This window comes from Anopheles aquasalis, chromosome 3, assembly GCF_943734665.1.
Source record: "Anopheles aquasalis chromosome 3, idAnoAquaMG_Q_19, whole genome shotgun sequence".
NCBI classification, from domain to species: domain Eukaryota; kingdom Metazoa; phylum Arthropoda; class Insecta; order Diptera; family Culicidae; genus Anopheles; species Anopheles aquasalis.
Genome location: NC_064878.1, coordinates 64528549 through 64541048, shown reverse-complemented (window position 1 = coordinate 64541048; position 12500 = coordinate 64528549). Strand labels below are relative to the sequence as shown.

Here is a 12500-nt window from a genome sequence, read left to right as displayed (position 1 = left end):
TTCACTCGCTGCTGCAGAAATTTCAGCTCTTTGCTCCCCCTTTTGCTCGCTCTTCTTATGCGTGCTCATTCAGCTAAATGTTGTTGTATTTGCAGATTCTGCAGAAAAAAAAATGAACTTAAAAGGATGCGCTTGGGAGTGGCAAGCGCAGATTCCTTGAATCATTTCATTTCGCATTACAGTGAGCCGTGTTGGTGTTGTTTGGTTTAGGGAGCTTTCCTTCCCTCGACTCGCAATGTTGTTGTTAATACTTTCTTCTTGTTTGAAAGCCGATTACCCAGACAAGGACGCGCCTGATTCTACTCGCGTTTCCATGACGATGATTGAATGATGATGCGATCCTGCTTCCTCAACTTCCATGGTAAACTTTTCTTTTGCAACCATTTGTTGTGAAATCATTTCTCAGCGACAACGACATCTCAAGAGGTAGGATTGAAGTAGACATTGAAGGGGACGCTGGAAGCTTACCGACTTTTGTGCGAAGCATTATAACCTTATCCGGTATAGGTTCCCTTGAAAAATAAGCCTTTGAATCGTCTTCGCATGGGGTATTCACACAGTTGGTACTTCTTTTTCAAAAAACTAGTGATAAAAGTGTCTTTTTGGACATTCATGTTCAAATACTCACTGACTCCGTCTGTCTCTCTCTCTGTCGATCGAATAGAAATTACTGGAGCACAATAAATGGCTCCACATTAGCTTCGCATTAACTGCGCTGCGGACGTTTCCTAATGTTTATTGTTCTACGTGTCACCACCCGCCTTCCGCCTGCTCCAGGGAGCGTTCTAAGCACGCATTTCTCCTCACTGCTATTCGTTTACTAATGCTTGCCATATTTTTTTATTTCCCATTTCTTCCATGCTTGTGTGTGCTGCTTCCTCCTTTCCCCCGGGGAACCCGCTCGACAGATGGATGTTGCCCTGTGCCGCTGCAGCATTGTTGTCCCATTTAAGTAAGTATAACGGGCAGATACACCCCCCACCAGCTACCGGAGAAGGGGCCAGTGTGTAGTATTCACGTTTGAGACTCGCTAGCAACATTTAAACGTTTGCGCCGGCTCGGTTCCCCGCGCTTCGACAAAACTTATTGTTATGGGCGTCATTACAACAAATTAGTCTTCATGCACCCACCACCACCACCACCACCATACCCACTGTGACAGCAGCAAAACAATAGAAACCGTTTCGCTTCGATTCGGTCCTCGGGCTGCTGCTGCTGCTTTGAGGAGTGTACAGTAGGCTGCGCGCGCCCGCGCCTGCCTGCCTGGCGGTGTGTTGTTAAGTTTTATGGACACTCTCACCGCATAAACATAGCAACGAGACGAGAGAGAGAGAAGGTACTAGACTGTGGGGTGCTCGATACGAAGACGGTCTTTTCTACCATTCAGCAGCAGCTCTCGCCTCCCAAAGCACACATTAAAGCTGGCTCGTTGCTAATGTTTTCCAAATTAATCTTGACCTTTCACTGATGGGTCTCTCTCGCGCGCGTTTCGGTTGTATGGCTGTGATGTCTGAGGCTTAAAATCACTTTGAATGGCGGCGTCCCTGCAGCTAGCAATGATGCTGCATATGACACAGACCGTCACTCTTTGCCGTGTGGTTCGCGTATCGTGAGCTGCAAATAATGACGTTTGGTTTTTACGTTGGAATAATGGCATTTTCATGGATCTGGCGCTCTCCAGCTGTGTGTGCGTGGTTGCAAAAGATCAAAAACATTGTGGAGATGTGCACGAAGAAGCGCACCATTCGAGCCGACCAACAATGAACGTCTAAAGAATGCCATTAAGTGCTAATTGTGTCTTGCTAAGGGGTATCTGCCTATTGGCCACATCACATCACATAGTGCTGCTGCATGTGTGTAAGAGTCGAGCCTCCAACCACCCGAGAATTGCATCCAACCATCAGCTAGACAACCAACTAACAACCAACCAACCAAACTGCACCTCCGGCAGCGCGGCCATCAGTTTTATGTGTTCAGCAATTACGATGCCTCTTCCCCTGGTGCGTTCTCCTCCTCTCACAACAATGCCAGTTAGTTAGTTTGATTGTGTGCAAGGGAGATTATGTTAGTTTTGTGTATCCTCCTCCTCCGCTGGATCCGCCGGTAGAGATTAACCTCGATATGAAGTGCTACGTGGCATCGGTATGGGGTATCCCTTCGGCTAGACAATAATATACCAACATGGAGCAGCCAGATGAAGCTCTACTAGCCATCATCATCATTAGCATTATCTTACTACCACCACCACCATTACTGCTGCTGCTGCCAGTTGCGTCTCTGAATGGTATGATATCATAGCAGGCCACTAGTTGTTGCAGTGTTTGCGGAGAAGATGTCGCTTGTGTCGATGAAATGTTAACGAAGAAACTGTGACTTCCGTTTTGCAGATGGCTTCATTGTACCTTCGGTAGCTTGTTGATAAACCGGCCCAAGGGGTTGAGATAACAAACTTTGAGTAATTCGAATCAAGCACAGGTTGTTGGCAGACGATCGCAGTAGACGTGTTACTCGATGGAATCGGATCCAATCAACCACTGGTGCGCGTGTTCTCCATCGATCATTCGCCATATCAAAAACGAACCTTGTCCAACAATCTACTCCCCTTCAGTTTCCCCCCGGAATGTTGCACGAACCCTAACAATCAGCAATATTCTGTGTTTTCTGCAAACTGTTCTCATAATGATGATGATGATAAACGTGGCTTACTCTGACCGGCTCACCAGCCACCCAGCCAGCCAACTTTGATGATCCTGTTGCTGCGTCTGATTGTGGCGTTCGGATGATCCCAAGAGGAAGAAGGCTACAACAATGTCTACCCGTACGGCGTACGGCGGTTCGTGGACGACGTGGTGGGACGACATGCGTGGGAAGATGTTAAATCTCTCGCGCTCCATAGCCACACGAGATTCTCCGGTTTCGGTGCCGGAGAATCGTCTTTTTATGTGTTTTTCTTTTTCCTGTCTTCCTCCTTCCTCTCTGTGTCTCTTTCATTTTTTTTTCTGCCGAGGACGATGCTGCACCCTCACAGGCCCCTTGCGTCGATCAATCTGCGCTGCGAGATGCGGCTATTTGCTGTTTTTTTTTTCGAAACTCCCACGACCGACCGACAACGCGCGCACGCCTTTTTCGGTGGACGGGCCCCTCCGGTCACAGTTCCTTTTGGGTGTTTTGCCTTTTGCGTTTCCTTTGTGTGTGCGCCTTCGTCTTGCTTGCAGCCCCCCGGGCACTGGAGTGTGTAGGGATCCGTGTGGTGTGGAACGAGAAGGAACGTGTGACCGGCGACGTGTCTAATTAAGAACAAGTTCTTTTATTTTTTTTTTTGGATTCGAATTGAGCCTCTCTGTTGTCTGCCCTCTTCTGGTCGCCGATCGTTTTCGTGACTTTCGGTTTCGTGTGCCAGGGCCAGGGAGGAGGGCAGTCCGCGCAGCAGACGATCCACCGACGCATCCTTGAGTTCTTTCGGAGCTCGCTTTCGGAGAACACATTCGCTCCCCACAGCGAGAAGATGGCGAAGGTGTGCCAAGATGCGCCAATGCTGCTGCAAGCAACACCCAGCAGGGATTGCCCACTAAACACACACCACAATACCGCCACCCAGCTTTGCCCATAATCTCCCACACAATCTGCTTTCGAATGTTCAGGAGCTCCGTGGCGTTCCGCTCTCCGCTTGCTTTGACACCCAAAGAGAACGAACGACGAATGAACGAAACCGCGCGATGGCTCTGGGTGGAGGAATAGGTTTCGATCTTAGCAAGCCAGCGGTAGAGCGCGACTCAAAGTATCGTTCTCACGCCAGCTTCTGCTGCCGCTTTCCAATAATCCCACGCTTCTGGGATTCGCGCGGAACTATTTTGACCGACCCGGCCGGGCCCGGATTTACCGCGGGCGTTTGCCCCGCCATCGGAGCAGCGATCCTTAAGGCGATTAGAGGCCTCGCAGAGAGAGAGAGAGTTTGGGATACAGGGGATTATGGGAATGTAGCTTCCAAGAACACAAGGCCTTCTTCTCTCCCCACCTTACTACTAAATTGTATCCAGAATGTGGTAGCAGACGGATCATTTCCCTCGAAACGGTCGCTGGCCGGGTGGCCGTCGAAAAAAGGGGGAGACCATCTTTTATCCTTTCACCTCCAGCTCCCAGCCACGGAGCGGCCGTCATTTCGCGATGCGCGATCACGATATGATGACGTTTAATTTGTTTAATAAATTTTATTGAAATGGAGGACAGCGTGGAAAGCAGGGGACGTTGGAAGAGCAGCAGCAGCAGCAAAGAATCGGGCGAAGAAGAGACGATGAGACACGATCATCATCATCATCATCACTCTCATCGGACGATCCTAATCTGGTGGGATGTTCCCACCAGATATGTGTCGGTGCTTGGTGGCACACAGAACGCACAGTAGCCCACTAGCGTTTCCGCTTCCCTCCCTGTCTCCTTCTCTCTTCTTCTGTTTGTCCTTCATTGACTTTCCTTGGTGTGTCCGCGGTAGAATTCCGGCCCCCTTCCCCCCTCGAGATAATCTCAACGCGACGATGCGACTTTCGTGGAAAGGAATGCGAGGTGAGAAGGGCCAGTGGAAGCCATCTTGGGTGCGCGCCAGCTAGTTTTCAAAGAGAATTCTCCAAATCCTTTCCCCCCACCCCTTTCCGGGCCGAAGGTCTTCGCCAAGCAGCGAGTTCCCACAACACAACACGCACACATACACAGAAGATGTGCATTAGTGTGTGTGTGTGTGTTGGGTTGACCCCAGGGACCTCTTAACCCCGAACTTAACCACCAAGTCCGTCGCACTCAGGTAAGGCGGATTACGATGTCGAAGAGATGCGCAACAGGAAAGGATCGAGATGAGGAAAGCCGACGACGAAGAAGAAGAACGAAGACGATGGGCTTAGAACGCACACCCACTCGTGTACACCCCCTCTTCGCCTTCTCCTCCTCCTCCTCCACGGCTGTAGGAAGTGAAACGTTTGTTTTCTTTTTCCTTTTCCTTCAACCTGTCTGGAGTGCGCGTCTCCAGTAGGAGGCAGAAGGGCCCACGACTCAGACGACGACGACGCCGCGACCTTCTCAAGATCAACTGCGAGGTGGTGCGATCGCCGGAGCGCGCGCTAGAAGACCAGACCATAAGCGAGAAAGAGAGGCGTAAGACGATGACTTTCGTTATCTGGCCCCTTTGGTTAAGGGCGGGGGGGGGGGGGCAAGCGAGAAGAAAGAAGAGGAAAGCGAGAGGTGTTGTTTGGGTCGCGCGCACCGCGTCTCCGCCTGTGGGAGATTTCCGAATCGTTGGTGGACGCCTCAGAGGAAGCGGTGGTTGCGAAGAGATCGTGAAGTTGTGTTCTGTTCTATGCTGTTTTTTTTTTTATGAGAGTTTTCCTTCTCCGTAGACAGCGCAACAGCAACGCAGCAGTGACCACAGGGAAGGGAACCTGATCCTCCCTGACGCGGCCCGGCACCCGGGTGCACCCCGAGCGCGAGAACCGCGGGACAGCGGGCCAAGAAGTTCCCAGAGACTACTTACACGCCGCGTGGGAGATGTGTCGGTGTGTACGTTCCATTCGTGCACATCGCACAGCATCATCCCACCTCCATTCCTTCCTTCCAGCTCAACGCAAGTCCAAGATGGAACGTAAAGAAGAGAACAGAGGGCACCCATCTTGTTGTGGTCCGCGCGACGCTTGTCCACTGTCCAGACACCGCACAGACTCACGAGAAGGCAAAGTCGACGCTCTTCTTCTTCTCCTTTTAGAACGCGGACGATCGCGCCCGCCCGCTGTCAACGTGTCCCTATAGAATGGTTCGTTTCCCATAAAACCGCGAACGATGCTCGTCGTCTCCTCCCCACACACAACAGTGATTGATGGTTAACCCCTTCCCGGTCCTCAACCCTTGGGAGCCTCTGACTCGGGCATAAAATGGTGATCTTCTGTGACCGCCAACAAGTTGCCGTTTGTGCGTTTGTCGGTTTTTTTTTCTGTTTTCGGTGGAGGACCAATTTGGTGGAAAACAAATGAGGAAATCACACGCTGCCAGCACCTCATGCTTGGTCTATCATTCCCCCCCTTTTATGGGGGCCCCGGGCGTTCTATTCGCTAATGATGGTCGCGCCGTTGGCGCATTGTGTGGCGCTCAAGGTGAGATGAGCAAAATGAATGAGGCATAAATGAAGAGAGACATCGTGCGGTGGCGCGACCCCTTTTGCGGCTTCTCTAATCGTCGTCGGTCCCCCTTGACCTAGGCTACCAACACCACCATTGAGAGATGACCGTTGGAACGCACCGGTACGCCGGATATCGGCGTGGGAAATATGTTCGCTCGAGACGCTATAGGGAGACAACAGCAAGCACACGCATGAAAGAACGACGCATGCTCTTCTGTTTCGTTGAATGATCACCGAAAGCATCATTAAGTCGCGGGTTGGAGTGGAGAACCCTGTAAGGGGGGGGGGGGGGGGGGGGACTTCGGTATTTAATTTTTATTTGTGACACATGTTTTTAACATTTCGCCCCGAAAGCTGATCCTGTCAAGAGTATTGTGTAAAAGTTTTGGATCAATTGAAGAAAAACTGACAAAGATAGAGATTTTTGAAAATCCGCATTTCATACAAGGCTCGCTACTTTGAAGAGCGTTTCCCAAAACCAACATTTTCAATGTCGGTGCCCATCGTACCGTAAAAACTATTGGGCCGATCGGTTTTGAATTTTTTTACACATAATCTGTACACTTTTTGCCAGGTAGCCCCGTCAAGATATCATTAAAATGGTTTATACTTTTTTTTTAAACAAATCTGTAAAGTTCGTTTTTTATGGCAGAATCGCAAAAAGCATCACTTTTTCAACTTCAAAAATCTGCCAAAAATCGAAAAATTAAAATATCAACAGAAATTCTCCGGGGCTACCTAGATAAACTTGTAATCTTTCTAACGAATATCGATTTGTATTTTTCTGATGACCCGTCACTCAGCTACGATGGGCACCAGAAAAAGTATCTTTTCGAAGACACGACTGCCTAAATTTGATGCCATGGATTCATTTCTCAATGAATGTTGCTCAAAACAATACCAAATATTCTTCAAAAGTTGTAGATTTTTATATCATTTACTTGAAAAAATGCAGTTGAATGGTTACGTCACAAAAAATCGTTAAAAACGGGCCTTTTTTTGGCCCGAAAATACCGAAAATCCCCCCTTAATGGGAAATGTCTGATGCATGGTTAGCTCGACGACACCACAACACAAACGATCGTCGTCGATCGTCGTTGTCGCTATACCTATCAATCAAACAATGAAATGATGATCATTTTGGGGACATTTCCTGTTGATCATCCTGATTGGGGCGTTCTAACCCCCCCCCCCCCCCCCCCCAAAAATGAGGCGCAAGATACGGTCACGACACGGTGCAGCGCATCATTATCATCAGGCGATTCCATAAATTAAGTTAATGATTCGAGCGAGCAGCAGGCGGAGCGAGAAAGGAATCCCACCACCAAAGGGGCCAGTCAAACGCCCGTCCCCAGATATCGTATAATCACAGAGTATTTTCGGGAACACACAGATTCGAACGGATCGATCTCGACAAGAGGGATCGATCGAACGAAGCTTGCTTTGCAGTGATTGCTTGGGGGCAAATTACGCAGGCAGCAAGCAGCTATGTCATTACATGCGATCTCTTCGGGCGCTTCCGGTGAAGTGCGCGCTCGCGCGCGCGCGTGAATATGTTTATGATGCCATGGGTGACACACAGGAAACGATGCTGCCGCTCTGGTACGGCCTTCGGAAATGGAACGATCGTACCGGGGCGAGGGGCAGAAGGAAGTGAATGGCCAGAAGAGAAGAGCGCCCGCATATAGCAGAGCTCCCTGACGCCTGACTACGCATTTGGGGGAGCAGCAGCTTTATGCAACTTCTCGCATAAGTCGATCGTCGCAGTCAGCAAGGTAGCATTTAAGGGGAGGTTTTTTTTTCTTCTTTTTTTGTTGGTGTGCTTGTGTAGGTCTTTAATTTATGGGGCACAACGACGAAATTACACAGGATGTCAATGCTCAACTTCCGTGCCCGGTGAGAGATCACAGAATGATCCTGTTGGGTGAATGGCGTGCCATTTGCTTCTCTGCTCCATGATCCATTTTGAATGTTCCGAGACGGTTGCCCGAGTTCCCTGGGAAGAGGACGGTGTGGAGATGATGATTTAATTATACTTCCACCATCATTTGCCGTGGACGACACATTCCTCTGCATCTTTTATGCTGTGCGCTCCCTGTTGTAAGATTTCCATCCATAAATTACTGCCAACTAGTGGGTCCGGGGGAAGGTTCTTTAACCGGGCGGATGCGTTTACCTCGATCATCATCAGCGCTGCGATCGAGGAGAAGCATTCCAGGATTCCTGGTGGAAGAGATTATTAAAAGGCAAAGGATGCTCTCTTCTTTGCAGAATCCGAAAAGGGTGAGATGCGCTTTAAACGGTGTCCGCTTCTCTCAGCCTGGCTGGTTCGCTGAAACCGTATGAGTTTTTGCCTATGATCCCCTGGGAGACCGGAGAATTCGCCCTTTCCCTTGCAATGGTTTTAAATTCCCACAACACCTCACCCAAGCCGAAGATCATCCCTTCATGCTTCTTGCAGCAACAGCCAGAGCTGTGTGTGCCTTCATCATCTTCTCGGAGCTTCTTGAGGGGATGACAGACAAGACAAGGCAACGAGAGAGAGAGAGTGGGGAGAAGATCTTCTCTCTTCGAAGATAATTTATTATGTTATAAGTTTGTAACCGACCGACCGACCGGGAAAGGTTGTCCCTTTGCTGCCCCCTGTCCCTGGCTGTGGTACCGTTCTTGATTCGCGTTCTATCACACACCCCATCGTCGATACCCTCCAGTTCCAGAGATCCTCCGCGTGACACCCTCGGCCCCTCGGCATCACATTCCTCCGGGCCACCGCACTTCTGGGGGAATCGTGAGATTTTGCCCTTTTCTTCTGTGTCTCTTCTGCTGGAGCGGCGGTCGGATGTGTGTGTGCGTGCGAACGAGCGAATCATCATCATCATCATGATCATCTTCATCATCTTCTTCTTCTCGTGGAACGGCACAGGGCGAGCGTAAGACACGATCACACCACAGGATCGCAGTCTTCCAACCCTGTTTCGGACGATGCTGCTGCTGCTGCTGCTGGTGCTGCTCCTGACCACAAACACACTTCGATTGGCAAGCATCATCGCCACAACCACACAGACACATACGCGATGCACGCACCTCGGATCGATCGGTACACGATCGGTCGGTGGAAGAGGGTTGGCTGCGAAAGAAGGGCGTTGCGGGTGGAATCGTTAACTTTTATGTTCTCTCCACGTATTTATGGCCATGATGCTGCTGCTGCTGCTGCTGCTGGCCTGATGGTGGATCCTCTTCTCGGCTCTTCTTCTTCACAAATACACACAAGTACACCCCATATATGTAAAAGGGGGGGAGTGATCGTCGATCACTGATGGTGGTGCTGCTGCTGCTGCTGGTGCTGCCTCGCTCACTCGTTCGGTTGTATTTGATTTTTGATCGTGAGAAAAATATGGGTAACGTGAGATTTTTCCCTGATCCTCTCGGCCCCAACCGGCCTTTTCTTCTCCCTTTTCCTCATGATAAGCTCTTCAGCTTCTTCTCGTCTTCACCAGCACCAGCAGCAGCAGCAGGTTGTATGGTTAGACGGCTCCCCTCGACGACGACGACGACGACGACGACGAGTCGGGCTTTGTTTTGTGCGCGCATCGCTATCACCATATAAGAGATCGGCCGCGGCGTGCTGCGTTGAGTGTATGTGCGGCTTTTGTGGCCACAATCGAACGACGAACCACGGATGATGGTGGTGTGTGGGAGAGAAAAGTTATGCTGCACCCTCTTGTGCCGCGTTTTTGGTGTCCGTTTTGGTTCCCATCGTTTGAATTCCTTCAGCCAACACCATCCTTCTCCCGCGGGCGGGGAGGACTGGGTTGATGAGGTCTCGAAGCTGGCCCAGGCCTCGTCCCCCCCCCCCCCCCCCCCCTTCACTGCCACCATATTGCATGTGTGCAAACGGGCGGCAACGGTTGGCGGTGGACGGTGGTGGTGGTTGCTGGTGGTTGAAGTGCCGGCAAAACACAGCTGGTTGGTCGATGCCGCGAGTTTTGCGGTTTTTTCTCCCCCTCCTGGGGACTGACTTTCCATGTTTGGGATTTGTGGTTAATTCCTCGCATTCTTTCCCTCAAAACAGCAGAGGTATGCAACGCGCCGGTTAGTGTGTCCCCTGTAGGACGCGAATGGGGAGCAGATTGGATGGAGATCAGTGTGGAATGTGCCCTGGAACACATCTGCCGCGTGGATTTAGACCTTGGTATTAATGCACCAGCGATGTCGAGTGATCTTTTTGTGATCACGCGCCTAAATTCCTCCGCAGCAGAAAGGTTTATTGGTGCGGTGATTGTGGCGAGCATCAGCGGATGAAATTGGGGCCATCCGCAGTCGTCTCTTGAAAGCGATAATACTCCCTCTCGCATATCTCGCGCGCGCGCGGAGTAGAGATCAAGAGTTATGCTTCTCTGCTTACTGAAGTAAGATAGTTGTGTGAGTTTGTTGTTAATACGGTGCATAAAAATGGTCAAAAGAAAGAAAGTTCCTTCAATCAAGGTGGTGGCAACCGGGCGCACAAAGCTTGCGACCGGCGCTCTCCGGTAGATGAGCCCCGCAGGGAGAAGTTAGCAAAACTGTTGTTTTATTTATGTTTTCCCGGGGGCCATACATTGTTTATCATCTACTACTGGTGGCTCAGGTCTCTTTCTCTTCACCCGGTTCCACTGCCTTTACCTGGCCCCGGGGGGACAGAAGCCTAAAATGTGTGTTTTTCATTGAAACAAAACGTGCAGAGACGACGCCGACGACGCAGGCTTCTAATCTGTGAAGGACGCACGATTTGAAAATTCGAAAAACGAAACGCATTTTAAAATCCATTTTATCATCAAATCCTCTGCTGCCTGCCTGCCCCCCCCCCCCCCCCTCCGTTGTGGTCGCCGCATTAGGCTGTGAAAGCCAGCCCCATTGGCACGAGATTATTGTGTCGTGAAAGCCGAGAGGCTTGGCTCGGGGTAGTAGTTGGCTTACCTACCCTTATTTATGCTTTGTTGCTGCTCGGTTGCTCCTTGCTTGGCTGAGCCTACGACGCCCAAGGCTTCCTCAAATCGGCTTATCCTAATGTTAGCAGCAACAGCAGAATGGGCGCGTATATGATAAGCACTAGGGACGAGGCGAGGGATTCGAAACTCCACGCACACCCCGTTGGCGTGCGTCCCCCACCCCCAAACACCAACAAGTCTGTGCTGGATATTTTCTTTTAATTTCCTCACAGCCTCCCCCACCCTCCCATGATGCGGTTTGGGGTGGGTGAAGCCGCCCGAGATGCGATAAGCTGATCCACTTTGCAGCAGCAGCACCGATGGTGCCTCGTATTACAATCTTCATTCCTTATGTTGTGCGCGCCTATCCGCGGCAGATGGTCGGTGATGTTGGTGGCATGATAGGCTCCGGAGGGGAGGGGGGGCAGGTTTGGCCGATTTTCTTCGTGACTTACGACCGCGCACCACATACACATCTGGGCGCTGGAGAGAAGGGAGGAGTCTGTACGGGCCGGAATGGAGCGCATAATTTGCCTTCGCGCTCTTCACGCTGCACACCTTTGGGGCTGGGTTAGCAGCCGGTGGAACGGAGAGAACAGGTGCAGCAGCAGCAGCAGCAGCAGCAGCAGCTCATCAGCATCAGGTGGCATCATATATGAGTTGGAATTGTATTTACATAAGCCATTGACCTGCAAGGAGGAGGAGTAAGAAGAGGAGTGTTGTAGGATCGGCAGCATGGATTGCGTTGCATAAATTATGCTGCAGTTTGTGGTGTGTACCTGTCGTCATGGTGTTGGTGTAGCAGCAGGACATTCAGTCCCGCTCCTTCCAAAAGGACATTACTTATTCAATTTGAATCCCTGGAAGAAAAAAATCCCCAGACCTCGAAATGGCAACGAGAAACGAAGAGAAAAAGCGCAAAGGACGGAGGAGAATGCAGAATGCTTCAATCCGCCGCAGCCAGACAGACAGAAAGGATGAAGATGAAATCCCCTCACCACACACCGGACAAGTGCCGGAAGTAGCTCATTTGCCAAACCAAAGTGAGCAAACCATCGCATTTCGCGAACCGATTCTGGAGCAAAAGAGGAGACCAGAACAGGCGGCATCCTTTCGGCTTTCCACGGCGGCGGATGCAGCAAAAAGCGGGTAGGAGCGTGGTCGCTGGTGCACAGATCAGACATCCGGTGATCGTGTCCGGCTGCTGCTGCTGCTGCTGCTGCTGCTGCTGCTGCTGCTTCAGCAATGTGCCTCATCCCTCATCAGCTGTGGCAGCAACAACACGCAGCTGTCGTCGTCAGAAGATTGAAGAAGAGGAAGACGATCTGCTGCCACCATCCGGGAGATGGTGGTATGGTGTTGGTCCTGTTGCATGC

The 12500-nt window shown here is 50.8% G+C and overlaps 1 protein-coding gene across 4 annotated transcripts in view; it reads left to right on the top strand.

The window, feature by feature from the left end:
• LOC126574093 (F-box/WD repeat-containing protein 7) overlaps positions 1-12500 on the top strand; it is a 30191-nt gene that overhangs the window by 7877 nt on the left and 9814 nt on the right. For 3 of the 4 annotated variants that reach the window (XM_050234063.1, XM_050234059.1, XM_050234060.1), the window contains exon 3: positions 909-952. The exons of the other annotated variant lie outside the window; for it this stretch is intronic. The gene's annotated coding sequence lies outside the window, so the exon portion shown is untranslated. The remainder of the gene's footprint in view (positions 1-908; positions 953-12500) is intronic. 4 annotated transcript variants of the gene reach the window in all.